This window comes from Neophocaena asiaeorientalis, unplaced genomic scaffold, assembly GCF_003031525.2.
Source record: "Neophocaena asiaeorientalis asiaeorientalis breed wild unplaced genomic scaffold, Neophocaena_asiaeorientalis_V1.1 scaffold123, whole genome shotgun sequence".
NCBI classification, from domain to species: Eukaryota; Metazoa; Chordata; class Mammalia; order Artiodactyla; family Phocoenidae; genus Neophocaena; species Neophocaena asiaeorientalis.
In genome coordinates, this window is record NW_020173666.1 from 297,949 (window position 1) to 304,643 (window position 6,695).

General features: G+C 46.1%; 1 protein-coding gene across 1 annotated transcript in view; it reads right to left on the reverse strand.

Annotated features, from left to right (window-relative positions):
• Nucleotides 1-1,333: 1,333 nt before the first annotated feature.
• ADAT2 (adenosine deaminase tRNA specific 2) overlaps nt 1,334-6,695 on the reverse strand; it is a 60,224-nt gene continuing 54,862 nt past the window's right edge. The window contains exon 7 of the transcript XR_003003594.1: nt 1,334-1,415. The gene's annotated coding sequence lies outside the window, so the exon portion shown is untranslated. The remainder of the gene's footprint in view (nt 1,416-6,695) is intronic.

The following is a 6,695-nucleotide window of genomic DNA, read 5'->3' on the forward strand; positions in this document are numbered from 1 at the left end:
CCCACGTGCCGCCACTAAGATCCGGCGCAGCCTAAATAAATATTTTTTTAAAAAAAGGAAAGAAAAAAGAAAATGACCTGACATCACTTTTCCAATACACTATAAAATGTTAATAATTCTGAGTAATCTGACTGAAAATGCATTAAAGTACAAGATAGGAGGAGGCTGAGAGAAAGTCATTTTTTGTGCCCCTCCTGACCTGTCATTTAGCAAAGCAGGAACAACTTTGGCTCTGTCATGGAGTGCGGCTATTAAGATGTCACAGCCGTGATTCCATGACACTCCATCAGAGGACACTGGTGGTACCTCCCTCTTTTCTGTTTGGAAGAAAGAGACAGGAGGAGTTGTTCAAATACTGGCTGCAGATGGGGTGTGGAGAGACAGTATAAACACGGGCTAGAACAAGTTCAGAGAGACACACAGGACATGGTAACATCAGTAGAACCAGGCCTGTCAAAGCCAGTGACAGACAGCACATGGAAGATTTCTTGTGGAGCTCTAGATAATTCTGTTCCGGCTACAATCTTTAGTTAAGAGTCCAGAAGGGCCTGTTAACTGTGACTTAACTTTAAGTTTGAATGAAAAGTACAAGGAGTTGACATGTTTCCTGGTAACACCTTTTGATAAAGGATGCATTTGTCTCTAGTTTTGTACTAAAAGTCTTTAGTTGGGACTCTCTTGAGTTAAAACTCCTCTCTGGAGGTTGAATTTTGAGGCTTTTCCACCCTCCCCATCCCACGAGCCTGCTCCTAGCACACATACACACGCACATATACACACATGTGCACAGCCCCGCCAATCCCGGGTGAGGGCTCACTCGACTGGGATGTGAGCTGCAGGCCTGCGCTCAGTATATCCCCACCAGACTAAAGCTGTGAGGCCCCAGTGGGACCAACGCAGGAGGTCTGAGCCAGTCGTACTCCCTACCTCCCAGGAAATCTCTCTTTTTAATCATGCCCATGGGTTGTTTTCTACTTGAGCTGTGAGGACTCAGTGAGAAGAAAATGGTAGAAGGAAGAAATGCTTGGGTATCAGAAACAGGGGTGTTGAGAAATGAAAATGAAGTATAGGGTTTCACTGACCCTTTCTCTTTCCCCTTTGCTGCCTTTTTGTAGTTCAAAATCCCACAGGTGTGAACACGGTAAAAATATGTATCCTTGTTTTATCACACCATTAAATAACACCTCACTCTGAGACAGGTTGAGTTATGAAACCTGAAGGTGCAGAAAGTCAGGTGGAGGATGGGGGGACACACCTGCTCTATGAAGTCTCTGGGTTCATCCCCCGACACTTGACATCCTGGTGAAGGACGAGGCCGTCACTGCATGACCAGCTAGCTTCTCCTGGAGATGACGAAACCTATGCAAACATTTCGATTCCACAGAAACCACAGGAAGGCAGGCTGGTCTCTGAGCCTGGGAGAGAGAATGGAGAGCAGGGTTGGTTCGGCCCTACAACCACCTTCCTGTGTTGTCACTTCACACACCCCGCCGAGGTTTTGTCTTTGGAAACACTGAAGAGAAAGTGTGTGCGGCTCTTGTAAAAGCTGTTTGACTAGGGTCGGTTGGCTTTGCTGCTGCCCAGAGGCAGGAGGAAGGATGAGGTGAGTGACCTCATTATTCGCTGGCTCTGCTGCAGTGCTGGATGGCTTCACAGGGTCTGTCCTGGGCTGGGAGGTCAGCAGAGACCCCCGAAATCCTGCACCCTGTGATTCATAGGAGTAAGTGCCCTTCTTCACGTCCCACTGTCAAGGACCATGGACATGTTGTCATTACTGGAAAGGTTGAGACCATTCTGATTGGCTACGGTCACATTGCGTGTTTTAAATTTTAGTCAGTAGACAAACAAGCCTTTGTTGTTTCTTTCAGGCAACAAACTACCTTTCTGAAGATGACAGCAGGCCCATTTAATAGGAGACCCACGTGGCTTCTGATATCAGTTAACAGCATTAAAACATTTTTGCAAAGGGGGAAAAAAATCACAATTTTTTACTTTCAAGTAACTGAAAATATGATTACAAAGTACCCTTGCCTGTCCCTCTCCCTGCTACCTCTACATCAAAGGATAAAGTTACTTTTCTAGAAAAGGACATCAGCAAGTGCAAATTCACACACAGGATGCCTGTGAACATGCCAGCACCCAAATGTGCTGAGGAGTGAGGACGGAGGTGGAGGGACAGGCTGATGAGAAGGGCTTCCTCAGGGCAGGAGCTGCAAATCGGCTTTAGAGGAGACAGGAGAGCACAGCCAGCTGAGCGAGCGATTTCCAAGGTGACAGGGATGGGAGGAAGCAAATGGAGGCAGAAAAGTCTCTGGGATATAAGAGAATTGTACTTTTTCGTTTGTCCAAAAGCAAGTGATGGGGCTTCCCTGGTGGCGCAGTGGTTGAGAGTCTGCCTGCTGATGCAGAGGACGCGGGTTCGTGCCCCGGTCCGGGAGGATCCCACATGCCACGGAGCGGCTGGGCCCGTGAGCCATGGCCGCTGAGCCTGCGCGTCCAGAGCCTGTGCTCCACCACGGGAGAAGCCACAGCAGTGAGAGGCCCGCGTATCGCAAAAAAGAAAAAAACAAAAGTAAGTGATGTAAATCCAGCGGGAAATGCAGATTTATGACATTTGGGACAATCGTTCAGAAGAAATTTTATTTTCCTAGTTTAGTTTGTTGTTGTCGTTCTGACTCTCAAAACATGACTCTCACTTTGCAGCTAGTGCAGGTGTGGTCACTGAGTCCACACATACGGAGTCAGCCACCCCTCCGTGCCAGGCCCGTTTCTCGGGGCTGCCCGGGGGGCCTTGAAAAACATCAGCAATGTCCCTGCTGCCGTTGAGCTCGCTCTCTTGCCTGGGAGACGGGCAGATGGCAAGTGGATAAACAGAGATCCAGTCTCAGAGTAAGAAGAAAAATAAAATGTTCATGTGATAAGTGATGGAGAGGGAGTAGCGGTTGATACGGTAGTTGGGAAAGACCTCTTGGAGGGTGGGACATTTGGTCAGGGAACTGAATAAATGTCAAGAAGCCGCAGCCAGTCTTGCAGAGTGAAACGTGCATTCCAGGCAGAGAGAACAGAAAGTGCGACAGCCCTGAGGAAATGAGATTGGTGCTCTAGGAACAGAAAGAAGGCCAGGGCAGCTGAGAAGGAGAGGGATTGGGCAGGACAGTGACAGGAGAGGAGATGGGAGGTATGGACCAGATCAGAGGGGCCTTGGAACTCAAGCAAGGAATTTGACTTTATTGTTATAGGTAATAGGAAAGCAAGGCAGTGATTTGATTTAGGTAGAGTAGGATTATAATTCAACATGTAAATACAGTGTATGAATTAGACCCTAGCAGGCAATCCCAGAAGCTCTCAGAGCACTGGGGACGTGGGTGAATGGATGACTAACCAGGGATCAGAGGTGTCCTTGGGGTCTATAAAGTGGACAGATCCACACAGGATTTTTTTTTGGACCTTATAAGAAACTCTAGTACCTTACACAGATACATTTTCACAAGTATACGTACTGTACCAGGAGCATCTGAATGACATATGTATACTCCATTTCCTAAGCATGTGTGTGGTCATGAATGATATCCAAATTTAAAAGACAATGAATTCTACAGACTGCATCTAGCATTTGCAGTGGCTCTTCTAAGATTCCATGTCTGGCGAGCATGCTGCAAACACAATCTGAAAAGGAGAGGAGGAAATCTCAGCTCTGGTTCCAAACGAGCCGCCATCCTCAGGAAGCCCCCAGGACCCTCGGGAAGAACCAATCTGTCTGTTATCATCACTGTGACAGATCAGAATCATGGGTATCTTGTCATCATTTCATGGCCAAGATTTTGTCTCCAGACTCTAGCTCACTCATTTCTGACAACATGTTGAAAGTGAAATACGCCTCCCCGCCCCTCTTCTTTCCTTTTAAAATTTATGAATTTTGCAGTTTTGTTAAAATTAAAAGTTGCTTGAGATTTTCAGAATGAGATATCCCTTCACCCATCAGCATGTAGATGGCAAGATTTAAGGGGGTGGAAAAATATTAAATGTAGATCATCTTGGAACATACAGAATGAGATATAACATTTTTAGAGAAAGGAAGAGGATTTTAAAATTCAGGCAGCCCACCATACACCAGTGAAGAGTGTGTCAGAATTATTCTTATTCATCAATTTTGACAGCTCCGGGGACCCAGCAGAGAAGCCACCCCGTTCTCTGCTGTCTAATGGATGCTGGTTAAAAGGTTTCTGTGCAGAAAAGTGGCATCCATCTCCGATATTGCCTGCCCTGTTCCATCAAGTCAGGGTTGATGAGAGAGGCCCAGGTCATTTGTTCTGCTGCTCCTGTCCTGATAGTTGATCTTGGGATGTCACTGGATGTGATGTGTACTATTTGGCCACCTGCCATGAGTCTTGTATTTTAAAGGACTTGAAATAGAAACACACACACAATTCAGAATGCTAAGCTAGAAGACTCTTATTTTCTGTTTTAAATATTTCAACTTACAATTAAGGAAACAGATCCAGGCTGAATGGTTTATTTTCCAAGGTAGCAACAGGACAGGAAGTCACATTTCCTTCTCCCAAATTCACCCAGAGCCACTTTTCTGTTTTATAGTCCCCCAACAGTCTAGGCTCACTGACCGCTCTCCTAGAGCTCAGCCACATGGTGTTAAAGCAGTTGTAGGGAATTTTGCCTTAACGTGGTCAGGGTAGAACACAACTTCCAAATACAATATGGCCTTTACCCTATTTTTATTCATCTTTTTTCTTCAAATCACAGTGATTCCTAATCTATCAAATTATGCTAGTCAAAACCCTCATCTACACAAAACACAGCCAGAGATGAAGAAGTAAGCAAGAAAGGCACCTTTTAGGCAAAAATAGCTCTCTTCTGGTCCACACTAAAGATGGTACATGCTGAGTCCTCTCAGGCCTTGGCTGGTGTCTCAGACTCCAGTTTAACAACCTTAACAAGCTGGTTTGAAGGGTTTTTCAGCACCCAGAAGCCTGGGAGCAGCAAAGAAGGAAATAGAAGAGATGCTCCTATGGGTCAGGGGCTGCAGGCCACACACTGATGGCACCGAGAAGGCACCCCAGACCACAAGGCAGGGAAACAACACCAATATCCACCAAAAGCAGACACACTATTCAAAAGGATGGTCTCCCAAACCTCCACAGGCCCTGGAACCAGCTCTGCCAACAGCTGAGACACTAATCAATGCTTTGAGGCTATTCCTGACTTAAACATTTAAAAAGCACACACTGCTATATTTAAAATAGATAACCAACAAGGACTTAGTGTATAGCACAGGGAACTCTGCTCAATACTCAATAATAACCTAAATGGGAAAAGAATTTGAGAAAAAATGGAATTAATAAAAAAAAGGTTTTATTTTATTTATCATGACTTGAAGAAACAGAAAAGTACAAAATATGTTTTAGCAAGACTGGTAAGACTACGGAGCAACGTGGCAGCAACTGTTAAAATTGTTACACAAAACCCCTCAGGTGTGCAGGATCGCCAGCGGCTTCGCGTGGTCCAAATATTCCCGATGCTCAATTCTCTTCTCTTCAGCCTCTGCTGAAATCCAACCCCAGCCAGCCAAGGAGATCACGTGCTGATCCCCGATTTTTACGCTAAGGAAACACTGATCATCTTGGAATACAGCTTCAATTACACCTCAGGGCAAATTACAGACGACCTGGGCGGTGAGCATGTTTGAGACGATGTCCATCCCAGTCCTGGGTCTATCCACAATACTCAGCAGACCCTGAGGCGGAGGTCAATTCTTTTACATTTTCTACCTAAACTGGACACTTTCTGTACACACTGCTCTCAACCTCCTCCCCTTGAAGAGTAATTTGTTTGGTACTGGGATTTTTTGTTTTGCGGTATGCGGGCCTCTCACTGTCGTGGCCTCTCCCGTTGCGGAGCACAGGCTCCGGACGCGCAGGCTCAGCGGCCATGGCTCACAGGCCCAGCCGCTCCGCGGCATGTGGGATCTTCCCGGACCGGGGCATGAACCTGTGTCTCCTGCATCGGCAGGCGGACTCTCAACCACTGCGCCACCAGGGAAGCCCGGGACTTTTTTTTTTTAACGTGCTGGACCATGCTGGTTAGATGAAGACATTGTCACAGCTGTTCTGTTAAGTATGCATTTCTTGTATGCTCTTTACCCCACTCCTCCTTATAAATGAATATGTTTTTATGGTTTCTCCTCATAAAAAGCAAATTAGAAACCAAAGAATACTATTTTTAAAACAAAGAATCTTTACAAGAAAAGACTCTCTTCTGAGGACTTTAAACAGAAACACACACACACCCCACCCCAACCTACCCACCCCCCACACACCAAAGTTACAAAACAGGAGAAAAATTCTCAGTACAACTTGGGGACACTGAAGTGTTCTTTTAAAGCTATTTACAAACAGGGCTGTTGTTCAAACCCTGGAGTCCGGGTCACAAAATCTAAGTATGTAGGAGACACTTCCACGTGCAAGAGACGGAGCCGAAGTCCTGGCCTGGCCACCCTGCTGGGTGGCCTCATAGGAGGGTGATGAGCACATCAGTAATTGTTCTAAGGCCAAAGACACAGCCTTTGGGAAAAACAAAAAGATGCCCAAGAGCTCTCCTCACCAGTGGCTGCCCACAAAAAAAACCAGTGGCCCAGGGTGGTAATCCCTAAGGTATCAAAATCAGTAAGAAAAAAACTATGG